Below are 20,011 nucleotides of genomic sequence, written 5' to 3' on the forward strand. Positions count from 1 at the left end.
CTTTTGGCTTCCCCTCCTTCTTTTTTCCACCAAATATATATATATATATTTAATATATATAATTAAAGTGTAAAGATGAGTAACTGAACATATAGAATAGCATGTAGACCTAAAGAGACATTTCTCCAAAGAATAAATACAGATGGCCAATAGGCACATGAAAAGACGCTCAACATCACTAATTATTAGAGAAAAGCAGATCAAAACTACAATGAGGTACCCCCTCGCACTGGTCAGAATGGCTAGCGTCAAAAACTCTATAAATAAAAAAATGCTGGAGAGGGTGTGGAGAAAAGGGAACCCTCCTACACTGTTGGTGGGAATGTTAAGTTGGTGCAGCCACTATGGAGAACGGTATGGAGGGTCCTCAGAAAACTAAAAATAGAGCTACCATAGGATCCAGCAATCCCGCTCCTGAGAAAACTCTAATTCGAAAGGATACACGCACCCCTGTGTTCGTAGCAGCACTCTTCACAATAGCCAAGACATGGAAACAACCTAAATGTCCATCGACAGATGAATGGATAAAGGAGATGTGGTATAAATAAATAAGTATATATATGTATTTCATTCTACAGAGAATGAAATGTAATTTGTGCTATTAAAAGAGTGCCACACAAAATAAACGGTTCCAAGAATCTAGATCAAATAAATTTTCTTTTCTTTCTCTCATGACTGCCCCAAATCTGGTCACATTTAAGTTTGCTTCACCGAGGGTGTGACTTCCTTAGAAAGCTGTATAGTTTTCCTGGAGTTTCTAAGTACAGAGCACATGATGTCACACGTCTATAAATTACCAACTTCTTAACCCTCCTCCTTGCTTCACTCCTCAACCCCCTCAGAGCCCTGGGTCTTCAAACTCCAATGTGGATTCCACGTCCTCCAGGACCACCGGCCCCCTGAATCCTGGGAAGTCACCCTCCTGCACTGAGCTGGAGTCACTATTATGTGAATTACTTGCATTTCACTGGAACGCATTCTTGGTAATTTTTTGTGTGTCCAGGAGGAGGGCACAAGAAAAATTTTTCTGAGACTTTCTGTGACTTGAAATGCACTTATTTTGCCTCATCACTTGCCATTTTGACTGGTGAAAAATTTTGTATTTTAAATCATCTCCCTCCAGCTTAAAAGTATTTGTCTATTGTTTTCTCACTACAGTGCTGGCGATGAGAAGTCTAATACTAATACGTCATATTCTCATTCTTTGTGGAAGAACTGTTGCTGCTTGGTTTTGTTCTCTCTGAAGTTTTAGAAATTTTCCCTTATACCTGGTTGCTTACATTTTAATGAGGCTATGTCTCGCTATTGGATTTTTTCCATTCATATTGGTTACTATTCATGGACCCTTTCAACGGAAGGATTCAATCTTTTTTTTAACTCGGGGAAATCTTGCTCTATCTTTTCTTATTTCCCCTCCTCTGTTTTTTCTCATCTCTCTTTTGTGATAGATCCCATACTTTGATTCTTCCAGGCTTCATCTACTTCTCTATCACACCCTGGTCCACCTCATTGCCTTTTGGCTCTATGCTTGGGAATATTTCCATAACATTTTCTTTCACCCCTTGCACTGAACTGCTCATTTCAGCGATCATCTTCTTAAAGTATAAGAGCTTTACGCTTGTTCACAGGGCGTTCTTTGTGTTGAATGCAATATTGCCTCAAAGCAAATTTAGGCAATGAAAACATTAAAACTATTTTTCCCATAGTATCCATCAAGAGATCCATTTCCTCTGCAGTTAATTTTTCTCTTTAAGTAAAATAACATCACCAAAAAGAAACCAAGATAAACAAATGTGCGGTGATCCTTGGTTATCTATTCGCATGTATGAACAAATGATTTGATTAGTTAGCACCGGTAACTGCGGTGGGTTTCACCTGCAGCTGATTCCTGCCTTAAAGAGAGAGTGACAGTGAGCCTTCTGTGTTACATGAACACTTCTGTATCATTTATTTCATATACAGGTGTAAGGGCTCCACTTCAGGGCATCAGGCAGTCAGGGAAACCTTACTTTCAATGACAAAATGAGGAGAGCTTGCAGAGAGATACCAACACCGATCCCAGGAGCCCCAAGGACCAGGAGCGCGTTCAGCAGCATTAGCAACTATGTCACTGGTTTGTGCTTGGGTCTAAATGCTTGTATCACGGCAACAACAGGTTCAAGGCAGACCAATGGCACAGCTGCTCTGCAGGTAGAAGTTCAACACTTCAATGTGAATTGCATCCCCACCCACTCACCTGTACACACCTGCTGATTCCTTGCTTGGAGCCTTTCTGGAGTCCTACCAGTGAGATCAGCTTCCTCCTTGTCTATAATTTCCCCTCAGCTGATTCACACTGAAGGGTCCTCTGCTTTGTTTACCTGTCAGCGTTGTCCCAGCTTCTTCCCACCCTTCAGAAATTCTCCCCAAATCTCTGATCTACTGATGCGGCTCTCACAAGAAATTCCTTTTGTATTTCCTTATAATAACTTGAATGGGATTTGAACAGGGAAGAGAGATAAACATCTGAACTCAGTGACCATCTTGAATGGGAAACACTAAAGAATATTTTTATCTTCAAGAACTTCTGACCCAAAATGCAAATTCATCTTGGAGTCACAAACCCTTGTGGCTCTTTCCTGCTGGCAACTTAATTAATACCTGAGCCGGTAATGAAAGGGACACAGGACAGGACCCTTTTTAGGGGTTGGGAACTGAGAGGACAAAGGAAGTCAGTGGTGTTTGGAGAAAAAGAAAGTCAAAGAAGACCCTAAGACCAGGTTCAATACAGAAGACTAGGAAGTGCATCAGTTTGGGGCAAGATGGAATTTAAACAGAAATTCAGGTCATAGGACTCATCTGTGTGACATCTCCTTTTCCGACCTCTTATCTATGAAATGGACAGGATGTGATAATAGAATGAGATTATGAATGTCAAATGTTTTTAAAAGCAACAATAGAGTTGTAGATGTTTCACAAAGTCCATTTTGTTGTCTGTCCCTTTAACTAAAATGATAACGTTTCTGTCTCATTGGAAAACCACAGAAGATGTCACTCAGAAAAAAATCTTAGCCCTTTCAAAAGATTTAGGATTAAGTATAGAATAATTGGGTTAAGCAAACCGCTTAAATGAATGAGCTGTTCTGTGATATGGTTCATAGCACAGAGAAGAATAGCATTGCATACAGTAAGACAATTAAAATAACTGCCTTGGGCTTCCCTGGTGGCACAGTGGTTGAGGGTCCGCCTGCCAATGCAGGGAACGCGGGTTCATGCCCCGGTCCGGGAGGATCCCACATGCCGCGGAGCGGCTGGGCCCGTGAGCCATGGCCGCTGAGCCTCTGCGTCCGGAGCCTGTGCTCCACAACGGGAGAGGCCACAACAGTGAGAGGCCCGCGTACCGCAAAAAAAAAAAAAAAAAAAAAAAAAAAAAACCAAAATAACTGCCTTCATTAAGATCCTACACATCTGGGAAGAAAAGGCAAACAGAAGCTAATAGGTGTGTGGAAAGGGATTTCATTCCTTATTCCCACTCTGTTCTTAGCAAGGAGGCAGAAATTCAGATCCTTACTGTGGAAACCCATTTTGAGTCCAGCCCTTGGTTTATTTTTACATCCCGTTCTCCATCGCCATTCTCCGATTTGGATTTTCGATTGCCTTATGTAAAAATTCGAAGCTGGTCCTCCTTTTGATGTTTGATGGGGTTTTCTTTTTACTCTCTGGATGATGTCATATTATACTTTTTATTAGTCTGAAATCAATAATTCTTACTCTGTATCCATAAAGGTAACACTCATTTCGTTAAGTTTTCCTCTGCTTAGGTCTCCTGATATAATTATCCTTCAGACTTCTCCTTTACTAGTTGATTCTTGGATAAATGTTAAGTTATTTTCTGTGTCTATTTTGAAGCCTCGCAGCTATTTCTTGGTAGCAAGTTCTTTACTCCACCCAACTCCACTTATCAAGCACCTCCTAGGATCAGACATGGTGCCAGGGGCTTTGCATATATTATTATTCATCCTCACACCAAATCCAGCAGGTGTCATCACCCTTGCTTAGCAGATGTGGAGCGTGTGACCCGAGAAGTTAGGCGACTCGCCTGGGATCCTACAGCTGCCACTGGTAGGGCCAGGATTCAAATCCAGTTTGTCTGACTTCAGGGTTCTCACCCTTCCTGCCGTATTGGAGAATCGCTCCAGCACACGGCACTGTCCAATGGATGCTTCACCACCACAAGATTGTCACTTCATCCAAGAGGGTCTTCATAACTTACCAAGCCGTGGATTAGTCTTTCACACCCATTTTAGCTCTAAAATTTGATACACATTCCTCTTGGTTTAGCACCGGTGTAGAAATGCTTCACAGGGGAATGCTCTCCAATAACCATTCTGTCTTAGGACTAGAAAACTGTAATTTTCATTCTCAACTTCCTTCACTCTCAACTCATATCGTTCTTTTCAGATGTCAGAAAATCATTATCAAGTCTCACATTAAAAAAAATTTCTAGAAAGTTATATGGAACCATTTCTTAAAGAGGACAAAACTCTTTTCTTTTTAAATTTTGCTAACAACACTTAACCTAAGATCTACCCACTTGATAGGTTTTTAGATGTGCAATATGGTATTGTCATTTATAGGCAAAATGTGGCCTGTAAGCAGGTCTCTAGAACTTATTCATCTTGCATAACTGAAGTTTTGTACCTGTTAATTAGCAATACCTCATTTCCCCCTTTCCTCAGCCCCTGGCAACCACCCTTCTATTCTTCAATTCTATGAGTTTGACTCTTTTAGATATCTCATATAAGCGGAATCATGCAGTATTTGCCCTTCTGTGACTAGCTTATTTCTCTTAGCATAATGTCCTAAGGTTCTTCTATGACCCTTCTATTTTGTTAAGGCTGAATAATATTCCATTGTATGTATATATCACTTTTTATCCATTCACCTGTCAATGGACATTTAGGTTGTTTCCACATCTTGGCTATTGTGAATAGTGCTGCAACGTAGTTGGGAGTTCAATTTGATAGACTGGAAACAAAAACAGATCACAGAAATATATTTGAGCCCACGCATTTTGATATAACAGGAAGGAGGATATATCTTATATAAACCAATATTTTTTAAAACTTTAACTCACATGTAGTATTCCAAGTGTTTAAACACAGAGAAGCTTAGATGTCTACCAACTGATCAAAATAGAATAGTATCTCCAAGGATACTAGAGAGGGAGAGAGAGAGATGTCAGAAGCTGTCTACCAAAGATCGACATGTTGGAAGGATGTATTTGCAGTTACTCTATATTCTACTCCAAGGCTTATTTACTGATGGCAAATGCCCTCCCTCTAGGGGCTGTTAGCACAATAAACTGGCATATGTTGAGACTGGCCAAGTGAGAAATGTTATCAGCACTCGCATACTTCATTTTAAATCTCTTTGGTGTATGAAGACACTATAATGAACTTCGCTTAATAAACAATGTATTAGGCTGAAGTTAGAAGTGTCAAAACACACGGTTTCCTAAGGGGTCATGAGGAGTAACCTCCTGGACGTATTCACATTTTCAATGAATATCATTCTTCCTGCAGTTGACAAATTAACCCTTAGATCTGATTGAATGGTTTACATATTTATACAAACCATGGAAGAGGCAGAATCTCACAAACACTGCCCTGCTTTGTAGCTGAGATTTGGAGTGAACATAGTAAGAAAGATGAAAGCCAGTTTCCAAGATGACAGCACAGCCCCTGCACAGATGCTTCTTGTTTCTGCTGAGCTGGAGGGTGAGGGGTGAATCAGTGCCCCTGGCACTGCCAGGGGAGAAGGCACTGGTGGTGGACCGCTCACGGGACTGGGAACCAGTCAGGAAGCATTAGGAGGAGATTGGAATGAGGGTGGCCCTTCCTCCTTCTCAAGGCTGTGGTCCCCCTGCAGCTCTCCCCATTGGAGATACTTCCCAGTTACAGGCATGGATGAAAACTATCGCCTGCCATACCAGTAAACAAAGGCTGGTGCAGCCATCAAGCCCTCGGCCACTGCAGCCACAGCCAACGGTGAACCCTGAAGGGATGGATCCAGGATGGAGAAAAGCAGGATCCTGGCCTTAGACAGCTGAGGTGCACATCAAAGGAATGATTTTAGTGAGCCCAGACTCCTGTAACTTCCCATACATAGAAAAGCGCAAAGAAAACCAAAAAAGTGTTAAAGTCATTAATTTGAGATGTCTGGTTTTCTTTAATTAACAGTAATATTTTGATGTTCCAACTACCTGGTTTTTGTTGCAAAAACTCCCATACATCCTGGCTCTTCCATTACCTCTTTGGAGCAATCCCTCAGGGCTAGCTGAGAGGCTGTGTCCCAGGCTTAAGTCCTTGGTTTTGTCCACCAAATAAAATAATTCTCAACTTTTAGGTTGTGCATATTTTTTCAGTCGACACTGGGAACTCACTGACAAAGCAGAAATATGACTCACAGAACCCCAGACCCAGCATCACCAAACAGAGCACAGAAGGGAGGGCTTGGAGCTGAGAGGAGATAGTTCAATAACTAGTGCAGGGAGTATATGACAGCAGGGAGAAAAAAAACAATGTGAAAACCAGTAGGAGGTAAATGGACTTGTTCTTTGCAGACCACATAGGTAAAAAAGCTCTGTGAAGAAACCTCTCCCTGGGGCTTCCCTGGTGGTGCAGTGCCTAAGAAGCCACCTGCCAGTGCAGGAGACATGGGTTCGAGCCCTCGTCCGAGAAGATCCCACATGCTGTGGAGCAACTAAGCCCGTGCGCCACAACTACTGAGCCTGTGCTCTGGAGCCTGTGAGCCACAACTGCTGAGCCTGCATGCCACAACTACTGAAGGCTGCGAGCCACAACTACTGAAGCCTGCATGCCACAACTACTGAGCCCGCGAACCACAACTAGTGAGCCTGGGTGCCACAACTACTGAAGCCTGCGCATCTAGAGCTCATGCTCTGCAAAAAGAGAAACCATCACAGTGAGAAGCCTGTGCATTGCAACGAAGAGTAGCCACTGCTGGCCGCAACTAGAGAAAGCCCGCGCCCAGCAACGAAGACCCAACACAGCCAAAAATAAATAAATAGATTTATTTGAAAACAAAGAAAAAGAAGAAACCTCTCCCCAAGGCAGAGGCCCTGGACCACTAGTCCTGACCTACCTCATGTATCCTGTCCCATCTCTGCATCACTGAAATTCAAGCACCAACCTGGACTTTCACAGGTGAAACCACTGACCTAGACTGCTTCACATGCCCCTCAGCTCAACTGAAATTCAGATTTCTTCCTGACCTCCCTTTTCTTAGAGGCTTTACTTTAGAAAACTTATAATTGAAAATCCTTCCTCTGCCCTTTTGAGATGTAAATATTTTCAGAAGCCTCTTACCAGTTTTACAATCCAGGAATGTCTTTCTCAAGGACCTGGGAGCCATCCCTTTAAAATGCAAATATTAGGGCAGAGGGGGCCCCTCTCCAGTCTCTGTGGAAGGATGGGAGCCTAGCTTCGTGGGTGCCAGCCTCCAAATTGTAAAATTACCTGTCAGGAAGATAGGAGGAGGTTTACTTTTCCTTGGGGAACCACTTAGCCAACACAGCTGGCCTACAATCCTCCCCAGCTCTGGAAAACTCCTCTGCTGTTTGTTTCAGTGGATCTGAGTGTCCAAACTTGGTCTGTCCTTCCTGCATTGCTAACCAATCATATGGAAATAAAGTCAATCTTCGTCTACCCATCTCGTCCAGGGCAATGTTTCTTTAACGCCACGCTGAGAGTTTCTTAGAATGAGCAATGGTCCTTACAGTGAAATATTTTGCAGAATGTCATTTTAATCTGACTCCCAAAGTGTTCACTGAAACAAAAACGGAAGGCTTAAAATGAATTTACACTTATTATTTATAAACTTGGAAAGGTTTCTCTAGTGTCAAAATATGCCAACTCGACAGGGAAAAGTCTTGCCACTTTATCCAGAGGCTTCATAAAATCCTTGCATAGTTGTCAAACCTTTACTTTTAACTTGAGTTACCTGCTTTGCATTCATTATAGAAATAGCCAGAATCTGGCACATAAGGTAAAAGAAGAAAAGACCACTTCTGTTCAAATGAAACTCCTTTTTGCTATAGCCATAGAGATCTGGGTCTCAGGGTGTGGATTAGGAACTCAATCCGTGTATTTACATTATGTGATTACATAATATAACGTCCCAAACTTCATTTATTCTGTTAACTAACATTAAATATAGTTTTAAAGTTACCTACAATCTTCATCATTGTCTTAAGAAATGTATAAAGCCATGATGAAAATTTTCTAAAATAAAGAAGCAGCAGTGACATTCCCGAGCAGCTCCAGTGATGAGCAAAAGTGAAGGATGAATTCTGAAAGGACAGGCTCTCGTATGAAAAGCAAATGGCTTTGCATTCACACAGAATCGAATAATAGAGATTCTTCCATAAAATTTATCATGCTCTTCTTTTCCAATGCCCAAGTGGTTTTTCTATTTGAACAAAACAAATTCTGAAGTCATAACAGAATAATAACCTGCAGTGCTACTCAAAACAAAACCTTATATGTAAGCATTTTAAGAAAAATTTATCCCAGATTATATTCCAAGTTAAATATATGACAATCAGAGGGGATTCCAATCCCTGAATACAAAGCCAAGGAAGCATGTCATCTTAAAGCACTTGATCCAGAGAATGGGTTCTGATATCATCTGAAAAACCTAAATGTATTGTAAGCTATGGAAAAAAAAATACCAAGGAAAGCAACTCAGGACAGTTTTAAATCATCTATTTTTTTTTTTTTTTTTTTTTTTTTTTTTGCGGTACGCGGGCCTCTCACTGCTGTGGCCTCTCCCGCTGCGGAGCACAGGCTCCGGACGCGCAGGCTCAGCGGCCATGGCTCACGGGCCCAGCCGCTCCGCGGCATGTGGGATCCTCCCGGACCGGGGCACGAACCCGCGTCCCCTGCATCGGCAGGCGGACTCTCAACCACTGCGCCACCAGGGAAGCCCCTAAATCATCTATCTTTTAAAAAATGTCCCCAGCTTTGTTGAGACACAATTGATAAACAGCATGGTGTAAGCTTAAGGTATACTGATGTGATGATTTGATACATTAATTGATTACAGATTGATGACCAACATAGCATTAGCTAACACCTGCATCATGTCGCAAAATTACCATTTCTTTTCTGTGGTGAGAACATTCAAGGTCTACTCTCTTGGCAGCTTTCAAGTATATGACACAGTATAATTAGCTGTGATCACCACAGTGTATATTAGAACTCCCCCCACTTGCAAGTGGGAGTCTGTACCCTCTGACCAATATCGCCCTGTTCCCCCACCTTCCAGCCCCTGGTTGCCATCACTCTACTCCATTGCTGAGTTCAGCTTTTTAAGACATTCCACCTACAAGTGATATCATACAGTATTTATCTCTGCCTGATTAGCCCAACACCCTCAAGGCTGGGGTAATGAAAATATTTTATAACTTGATTACGTTGGTGGTTTCAAACTGTGTACATTTTTCAAAATTCCTAGAACTGAACACCTAAAAAAGGTGAATTCTACTGTAGAGAAATGGTACCTCAATCTATCTGAATTGTAAAAATGTATACTGGTCATTGTTATCAGGATATAACCTCATTCCAGAAATGCCTGTGTGTCCATTTGTGAAGAATACAATGTTTGCCCTGAGAAAAATGTTTAAGCTGTGTGTTTTCTGAGTTACCCAGATTAATAGTTCAGAGAATCTGCCTTGAAAAGGAAGACACAGAGAAAATAGAAAAGACAGTGATTGGAAAAAAGAGATCAAAGTTTTGATTAGTTTTTCCCGTGGAGGATATTTGAGTATGTTTGAATTCTGAAGCAGCCATCCTTTTATCATCTTACTGACTGAACTTGAGATAAACACTTAACCTTCTTGGGCCTTGGTTTCCTCACCTTCAAATACTGACAACCTCTCCCTCTTTCTTCCTCACTGTTATTACAATGATCTAATTAATTGAAAAGGCACCCCCAAAAGGTACAGGAGTCATGCAAATGTAGGTTGGTAGCTGTTGTTTTTTACTGTAATTTTTTGAAATATTTATTACTTATTTTATTTATTTTTGCCTGCGTCGGGTCTTAGTTGCAGCACGTGGGATCTTGGTTGAGGCATGCGGGATCTTTCGTTGTGGCACGTAGGCTTCTCTCTAGTTGTGGCATGTGGGTTTTCTCTTCTCTAGTTGTGGTGCGTGGGCTTAGTTGTCCCGTGGCATGTGGGATCTTAGTTCCCTGACCAGGGTTCAACCAGCATCCCCTGCATTGTAAGGTGGATTCTTTACCACTGGACCACCAGGGAAGTCCCTATTGTTGTAATTTTATTATCATGATTAATTATTGTCATTTTACATCATAAAGAAAATTCTGGGCTGAAATGTAGAGTTTCAATAATAAAGTTAAAAAAATGCAGCAACTTAATGAAAAAAAGTCTATAAACTATTTTCTTTTCCACCCTAATCTAACTATCATACTCTTTAAAGAACTGTTATTCTGAAAAACAAACCTAAGGCAATATCTATCAGCAGAGCTCCCATCACATGTGATCCAAATGGTCATGTTTTTGGAAGAGATTCTGTTTTAATAAAGGCACTAATACCACGGTGGAAAGTGCATGGCATCTGACAAGCTAGAAAAAGAAGGATGCCAGGAGCTTTAAAAGACAGTTAGGGAGGCTGCATTTCATTGAGAAAGAAAGGCTCCCTTGTTTGTACAAAACGGGGAGAAAATAGATGAACAGCAGCCTCAGGCAAGCAGACTGGATAACACACAGCAGTCTTAGCTGCATGACCACCCCATGTCCACACACGGTCCTGACAAGTAACACACCCTGGAACTGCAGGACACAGCCACCACGTCTCTCACATACAAAGCCGTCTGTACTGGGGAGAGGCCAGCGAGTCATGGCAAAGACCCATCGGAGACTCAGAAAACCCACCTGGATATGACAACCAAATGGTATGAGTTGAGGTAAGCGTAAGTAATGTGACGCATCACATGTTGTAAAATGTCTTCTGCAAACGTCCGTTGAAGGCTTTCTATGAGCCAGGAGTAGTACAGGACTGAGGTTAGTGAATATCAAAACAATACAGAAGGGGACCAGACTAGAAACTAGCTCTCTGTGCATCACGCAATATTCTTAGTATGTAGAAGGGATACCAAGACCACCCTAGGGAGCTCAGCTGACTCACAAAGTAGAAACACGATTTGGGATATTTTTATAATTGTCAGTTATGACCATTCACATCTGTAGCACTTTCACTGAACCACGACTTATATCGAACAAAATCCCACGAAGCGTAACAACTTTTTGAAGAAATATTTCATTTCTTTTTTTTTGAAGTATAGTTGATTTATGATGTCATGTTAGCTTCAAGTATACAGCACAGCGATTCAGTTATATATGTGTGTGTGTATATATATATATATATATATATATATACACACACACACACACACAAGAAACACCTGTTCAAGGTTTCTTAAGCAGACTTGGCCTTTGTAAGTTACTCTCCATTGTAAACTTCCATCTCAGAGTCTAAGGAGAGTTTGAGGGTCTCTTTGCTTGCAGATGGCTAACCTAACATCACTTAGAAATAATGCAGTCCCCCACTCACATACAATTAAGCTTCCATACTCACTTGCTGCTCTCTTTTATATGAAAAATTCTACAAACTTTTCAAGAATTCTGCCTCAAAAGTTCATCTTAGTTTGACTAGCAAAATTCTATTCATTCTCAGAAATTCAGAGCTCTTGGACCATCTCTAGTTTGACGATTTAAAAGCATGGTTTTCATCACACCTATACCTTTTGGGGCCATTTGCAATTGAGCACTGAGGCCAACACACTCTCCTGTCCGTGTCGTAACACTGAATATACAAATGGACGATGACCAGGCCACCACGACAGCAGAACTCTGACTCACAGCCTCTGTGGCAACCAGCCTGGGAAGCCAAACCACAGCCTCTGCAGCCATCAGGCCAGGTGGTCTGGATTGGTGAAGGATGGCCAACCTCCCTGCTTTCTGCCCTACTTCCAACCCTGGGCCAGCAAGAGAAAGCCAAATATGCCCCCCAGACCGATAATATAAAATGCCGTGTTTCTAGTTTGCCAACTTCCAGCTCTCCTGGGCCAACAACCTCTAATCAGAGCATACCCGAAGCCTCCCCTTCTTTGTATTAGAAAACTTTTCCTCTTTCGTGCCGGCCTTTGAGTCTCAGGCAAACAGGTGACGATGGTTGACTCTCTTGCTACAGCAGTCTCTGAATGAATAGCCTCCTTTCATTCTCGTTTGGGCGTCCTTCGTTTCTTTCCACAATGTAGAAGTTCATCTTCTCCCAGTTTGATTTGTCAAGCACTGTCAACATTCTCAGAGAATGATTACCATCTAAACGGTTCTGGGAAAAGGCACATTTTCCCATTCTGTGTTAAGTACTTCTTGGTTGAGGCAAAAATAACTTAGCCTCCAGAAGAAAGTATTTTCTGGAAAAATAGCTAAGACACTGAACCAACTAGATAGCTTACTTGTTAAAACTAACAGCTGGCTCGTCAATATTCACGTCAAGAATCCCACCCTACTGGACCCACCCACACAAAGCTATCATAGACTCTGTCCAATACCAGGTGCCCTCCTTGCAAGAACCCACTTAAATCCCTCAGCCCAGGCCCCAACCCCATAAATATACCCCAGCTTCCCTCTTCTGAGATACTCCCAGGCTCTGTCTGTCAATGTAGCGCTCTCCCTCACTGCAGTTTTGTTTTGCTTGTTTGACGCATTTCATGGTGGACTTTTGGGAAACTGACAGCTGGTCATCCTGCAGATTTTGCCAAGATCAACCAAGACCTTCTTCCGGCCCTGGCTCTACAATCCACACTCAGAACAGCGTGTTCCTCTGAGACCCCAGAGCTGCACACACAGGGGTCTGAGCTATGATCTCTTTTTGTCAAGCTCCCAAACACCAAGTGTACTTTGTCCCCCAGGGATGAGTAGCCCTGTTTAGGAATCCTTTGATTATCTGGTCCAATTTGAAAATTCTTGTCTTTGGTTGAATCCTGTCTTTCTTTTTCTGTCCTGATCTCTGTTCTCCCGCTGTGCTTGTCACTTCCTATTTGAAATCTGTGAGAGGAAATTTATAGGGAAGAGAATAGGCCTTAGGGCTGATAAGTCTGTCTTTGCTGTTGGTTCCAAGGCTGGTAGAGTCTTACAGAAAGGCTTTGATTGGGTGACTGGGGTTCTTTATACTGGTCTATACTCATTAGATGTATCGGTCTGAGGTTTTCTTTTCCTGTAATGTCTTTGTCTGGTTTTCATATCAGGGTAATCCTGGCCTCACAGAATGAGTTGGGGACTGTTCTCGCCGATTCTAAATTTTGGAAGAGTTTGTAAAGAACTGACATTAATTTCATAACGTTTTGTAGAATTTGGGGACTGTACGTTTTTGGGTGGGAAGCTTTTAATTACTAATTTAATCTGTTTATTTGTTACAGGAGAGTTTGTAAAGAACTGACATTAATTTCATAATGTTTTGTAGAATTTGGGGACTGTACGTTTTTGGGTGGGAAGCTTTTAATTACTAAGTTAATCTTTTATTTGTTGCAGGTCTTTTCAGATTTTTAAAATTCTTCCAAGTCGGTTTTGGCAGTTTGTGTCTTTCTAGAATTTTTTTCCATTTCATCTAAGTTATCTAATTTATTGACATGCAATTTTCTTCCCCTATTATTCTTTTCCTTTCTCTAAGGTCTGTAGTGATGTCCCCTCTTCATTCCTGATTTTACTAGTTTGAATCGTCTCTCTTTTTTTCTCAGTTAATCTAGCTAAAGATTTGTCAGTTTTGGGGCTTCCCTGGTGGCACAGTGGTTGAGAGTCTGCCTGCCGATGCAGGGGACACGGGTTCGTGTCCCGGTCCGGGAAGATCCCACATGCCGCGGAGCGGCTGGGCCCGTGAGCCATGGCCGCTGAGCCTGCGCTCCGCAACGGGAGAGGCCACAACAGTGAGAGGCCTGCGTAACGCAAAAAAAAAAAAAAAAAAAAAAAAGATTTGTCAGTTTTGTTGATCTTTTCAAAATACCAGCTTTGCTACTGTTGATTTTCTGTTTTTCTCTCTCTATTTCATTAATCTTCACTCTGATTGTTATTATTTCCTTCCTTTTGCTTACTTGGGCTTAGTTTGCTCTCCTTCTCTACATGTCTTAAGTTGGAAACTGAGGTTATTAACGTGAGATCTTTCTTTTTCAATATAAAAATTGACAACTATAACTTTCTAAGGACTACCTTAGTACCTTGTTTGGAAATGTTGTGCCTCGTTTCCATTCATCTCAAGGTATTTTCTATTTTCCTCGGTATGTCTTCTTTGACTCATTGATTACTGAGGACTGTGTTTTATCACTTGTATAATATATACATTATAGAATATATATATTATGTATGAATTTCCTTCTGAGTTAGTAGAGGGTCAGTGCAGGACTGCAGTAGAGTTGACCCTTGAACAGTGTGAGTCCACTTATATGTGGATACTTTTCAACAGTGCTACACGGTCCGTGGTTGGTTGAATCCACAGATGCAGAGGGACTGTGGATACAGAGGGGCAGCTATAAGTTATACTCGGATTAACCCTCCACATTGTCCAAGGGCCAACTGTCATTTTATCTCTGGTTCTAGACGTGCCCTCTGGCAAGCAGACTTGGAGAAATACTGCAGAGGACTCACATAATAAATCCAGTCTTATCATCCATAGGCACGAGTACCCTTTGCTCACCATTCTCCTAAACAACCCTTGCGTAATCTAAAACCTGGAAAATTGATTTTTCTCAAGAGGCGTCTGAGAAAGACGGCCCTCAAAACCTGATGGACACAATCTTATACTGTTAAGTAGCACGGCAGAAAAATCTCAAGGGTTCAGTCCTTGAATACACACTTGCCTTTCCCCAGACAAGACATTTTCTTTCTTTTTTTTTTTTTTTTTGGTACAACCCTCATATCACTCTTGTGTTTCTCTGCAGACACTGAAGGGTGGAGGTGTCCGTGAGCACTGACTCACAGACTTACGTTATTGTTTCAACGTGTGCATCACTGGGCATCCCCAGGGACCCAGCGTGTTGTGTACCGTGTATCGAAAAGGCACTGTGGCACCTCTGTTTGAAACTGTTTATTCGCATCTCATTTTGAAGAGACTGATGTAATAAATATTTGAACTTTTAAAGAAGTTGTTTGTGAACCTTCCTTTGCACTGAAATAGGAAAGTAATGCTTGGGAGTTCCCACTGATGCACAGGCTGGCTTCCGGGACTAGCATGTGATATGCGGTTACAGGTACTCTGTATTTCATAGCTAAGTGTATATAAGATACAGAGCGATATTATGCTACCTTCTGTTGTATACTAAGAAATCAGCTGCGTCTTTGTGGTCCCATCTAGGCAAATTTCATTTTTTGGTTCTCAGCCCCAGCTCATTCAGACAGCAACAAACTAGTTTCTGGTTTGGTTTTGTTTGGGAGTGGTGGCTTCTGACTATGGAGTTGTGTTGTTTCCAGAGGATTTTTCTAGCAGGATTTCAAGACAGTGCTCCCAGTTGTTGTGGATTTTCCTGTACCTAAATGGTGCTTGGTCTGAGCTGGGTGACTCTTACAAAATGATTTTCTACTAGTGATCCATTGTAATAGTTCTTAATTTATGTTATAATCATTTTCATAATAATGAAGTAATTTAGGTAGCCAACTGTAAAATACCCAGGTAATTAAATAACACTTTATTGCTTCCAATCTCTTCCTGTCAGGACAAGGGTGGCAGTAATCTTAAAATGCAAGCAGTTCTAGAAATATTTGTGAGCCTAATATGCCACTGTTTCTGCCTGTCTACATTCCTAGCTGCTTTGCCCTTAAAAAATGTGAGAAAGCCCACAATCACTGGATTTTATTTAAACCAGGTGATCTTAGAGAGCTAGAATGCAGTTAGCACAGTTTCCCGTGCCAAAGGAACAGCATTTTGACAAGATTGCTCACATCTGCAGGTCAGGCAGAAAATACAAGTGGAAGGTTATGGCCCGAATTGGCACCCTGTGCGTGAATGTCTGGTCTGTCGACCTGCCCGACTGAGGCCCTGGTGCTGTGATACTGCCGCCGGTGCTTAGCAGAAGGAACGCCATTCACAGAGAGGACGTGGCCGCAGGCTGTGGCCTTCAGAGGCTGACACGGGAACTGTCAAATGTAAGCAATCATCGGAGTATACCTATTACAGTCTTAGACAGACAATTTCTAAGAGCAAAACACTGGGTCATGACTCTGGTCTAAACTGACCTGTTAAAACTGATGATGTTGGAATAACAGGATGTAGCATCTGTAATGAAGTCCGTTGCATTAGATTCCAGAAAAGTAGTGAACTGAAGCCAGCTGCCGTGGGACAGGTTCCTCTCCATCTCATTTAGGCTCTTCACTGGAGCCAGCAAACCAGGCTTGCACCAGCTAGGGAGAAATCCCAGCCCAGGAGCATCTTTAGTGCTCACTTCCTTAGTTTTACTTAGACTTACCTGTTATTAGAAATACTCTTTTCCAGCCGTACTGACGGACGTGTAGGCAGACAGGCAGTTTTGCACAGGTATAATCTACCCTGGTCCTTTCAGCACCGGCTAAGAATTTACAAAACAGTGCTGTGTACCAGCAGAGAGAAAACATATTTCTTTCAGTGGTTACACCACTTTCGGGCTAATAAGCCTTCCGGCATGGATATTAAAGTTTTCCCAAAGTGTGAAAGCGAATCAGAGAATTCTGCACTCGCTATTAGAACCCCCCTCCGGCGACAGTCTTCTCTATAGGCAGTTGAAGCTTTGTTTCGTTTCTTGATGGGTTAGCTGATTGCAGGTTATAAGAACAATTCCTTGATGTTCCACTGTTCTCAAGGGGGTGTACACACTGCAAGCGGCTCACTGAGTTGAGACCAGCACAGAATGGGCTTTTGAAGATCTTGTGGGCGGACACACTTCTCCTTCTTGAGAACCGTAGATGTGCTTGAGCACTGAGTGCCTGGTGGCCTTGGTGCCTGAGCTGCCCTTGGGTGGACTCTTGGTGGTCCTGCTTTTACTGCCATGGTCTTTGGGGGTTTCAGTTCCAGTTCCTTCCTCCAGACCTGGAGGATCAAAGCCACGCACTCTCGGTTCCATCTGTCCATATCTCTGGTTCCAAGCTGCTTTATGTGCAGACGGTGGGCCAGGTGCTTGCTGAGCCGGTAGCTTCTCCAGGCCCACTGAACGGGCGCTGCCGCCTTGTTCTTTCCGCGAAACAGCTCTTTCCTGCTTCTTTCTCTCTGGATTATCTGCAGCCGCAGTTCTACGGGGAGAAGGTCAGTATCCACACTGTGCCCAGAGAGGGGACCAGGTGCTGGATCAGTCTCCTTAGACAGCCGAGTGTCCTTAGACGGGGCGGATGGACCCAGCTTCCAGACTCCTGACCTCAGCACCTCTGTGCTCAGTGGCAAATCTGAGTAGGTCCCTCCTGCGAGCTCGTCCTGTGTCACTGTGTTCCTTGGCGTCTGGTGGTGGAAAGGCCCAGCGTGGACGGCCTCCCCCTTGGCCCTGCCAGGCCGGCTGCGCCAGCCGGGGAGCGCCTCCCTCCTCTAAGCTCCTGGCCTCGGGTACTGCATCCTGCCGCCGGCTGGGCTTCCAGTGGCTGTCCTGCTGTGGAAGGCTGGCAGCTGCCCAGCTGGGTACTCTCCTTCCTCAGCAGACCCTGGCCCCCCGACACAGGAGGGCAGCTTCAAAGAGCCCTTCCGCTTGTCACACTGCCGCTCACCAACCGGACGAGACATTTTCTATTCATGGAAAATCTGTCCTGTATGGAGACCTCAAGCTGAAAATGAGTTGGAATTCTCTAAAAGCAGGGATTCATCAGAAGAAAACAGCTTCCATCCAAAACTTTCAGATCAAGGGGACATCGGCACGAAGTAGCCAAGTTCAACCAGGATCCACTGAACGAGATGCAGATAATTTGAACCACACAATCTCGTGCTTTGATTTTAATGCTTTTGTTCTTCTTTTCTCTTGATTGCTGTAAGGTTCTGAATCGTTAGGAGATGCTTTTTGTCTATTAACTATTGTAAGGTCCTTATCATTAATATATCATTTTGCATCCTTTGCTTCTCCTTGGTACGAACCCAATTTGGAAAGAAAATTTATTAATAATGTAGTCAAAATATATAATCAAACAAACCATGTGGTTTGTATTCACTTTTCTTTCTGTGTCACCAGCTCCCTTTGCTACTACTTTCTTTTAATAAGTCAGTTGGGTTCTTTGGTAATTGGATTCAAACACTAAGCACTTTTGAGACTGCCAGCAACACAACAGGATGGCCAGCCCGAGATCTAAAATCCTCTATCCTACGGTACATAGAAAAAGAGTTTTCTGTCTCCACAGAATCAGCATTCAAGTGCCTGTCACAGGCAATGCCTTTGTGACTGAACTTTGGAAAAATGAAAGCCTGTAAAAGAGCGAGGGAACAGTTGCTGTCTATTTGGAAGATGGCTCATTTTCCCAGATCTTAGGTAAAGGGCGTTACTCAGGTTCTACCCTGAGCTCCTTTGCTTCACTTCTATCTGATGACCTCTATTCTCAAAATCCATCACCTGGCAAGAACCACACTTGATGGGTGGCTTTAAAACTTTGCCATCCTGTAACATGGTAACTTGGCCTCAGATATGTTTTGGCTGAAACATATCATCAGATTGTCCCTAATGAAAGGTTTGGACTTGGAGCACAGAAGCCTATTGGCTACGACCTGTAATTTATATAAGAGCCTCTTTTCTCGGTACACTGCTTCCTGCCTTCAGGATCATCCTCTCTCGAGAGGAATTCGGTGAAAATGAACACATGGTTTAGATATGGGCTGGCCTATCAAGGTGGAACACATCCTGCCTTATGGGGAGGATATTGTGCTTACACATCGGCAGATCTCTTGCATTTTTATTTTTTGCGGTACGCGGGCCTCTCACTGCTGTGGCCTCTCCCGTTGCGGAGCACAGGCTCCGGACACGCAGGCTCAGCGGCCATGGCTCACGGGCCCAGCCGCTCCGCGGCACGTGGGATCCTCCCGGACCGGGGCACGAACCCGCATCCCCTGCATCGGCAGACGGACTCTCAACCACTGCGCCACCAGGGAAGCCCCATGAATCTTTTTTTTAAGTAACTGTCCCAGAAAATGTTCCCACCAGCAATGAGTATGACAAGTTCTTGGCCCAAATCCTTATCACCATTTAATAGTACCAACTTCCTTAATTTTGGCAATCTGATCAATAATGAAATGGAATATGTCTTCATATATTTATTGGCCATTTTTCCCCTTAACAGTAAAATGTCCATTCATGTCTTTTGTCCGATTTTTATCTTTTTCTTTTTGTTTTATAAAATGTTTTAGTATATTCTGATAATAATACTTTATGTGTGTTCCAAATATCTTCTCAGTTTGTGTGGGTTTTTTCCTTTTTATAATGCTTTTTCATGAATAGAAATCGTTAATGTTAAAATAATTAAATTTATCATTCCTTTAATTCATGGTGAGCATTTCTGGGTTTTGTTTCAAACAAACAAACAAACAAACAAACTTTACCCTAATCAAGGTCAAAAAGATATTTTGCACTTTTTCTTTTCAAAAATTTTAAACAGTGCCACATTAAATCCTTAGTCGATTTATATGTGATGGGTGGAGACAGGGACCAGACGGGAATCAGAACTCCACTGCACACTGGGCACCCACAGGGGAGCCTCAATACCGCCTCTTTCAGAGGTGAAGTGTGAATCAGACTTGTCTTAAAGCCACAAACAAACCTAAGGGGGCAACTCCTGACAGGAGCTGATGAGCTCCTGCCTGATCCTCCCAGGTGGGAGCTGTGTGACCACGCAGCTCTGCTTTGATCAAAGATGGCATGATTCAAGCCTGAAGGAACGTCACCACCCCCAAATCTTCTCCCCTCTGAGCTGCACCTGCAATTTGACATCCTACAAAACCAACCT

General features: G+C 42.8%; 1 long non-coding RNA gene across 1 annotated transcript in view; it reads right to left on the minus strand.

Moving 5' to 3' along the window:
• The window catches only part of LOC116759226, a 115,002-nt gene that overhangs the window by 53,558 nt on the left and 41,433 nt on the right, over positions 1–20,011 (minus strand). The gene's annotated exons all lie outside the window — the stretch shown is intronic.

Source organism: Phocoena sinus, chromosome 9 (genome assembly GCF_008692025.1).
Source record: "Phocoena sinus isolate mPhoSin1 chromosome 9, mPhoSin1.pri, whole genome shotgun sequence".
Lineage (NCBI taxonomy): Eukaryota > Metazoa > Chordata > Mammalia > Artiodactyla > Phocoenidae > Phocoena > Phocoena sinus.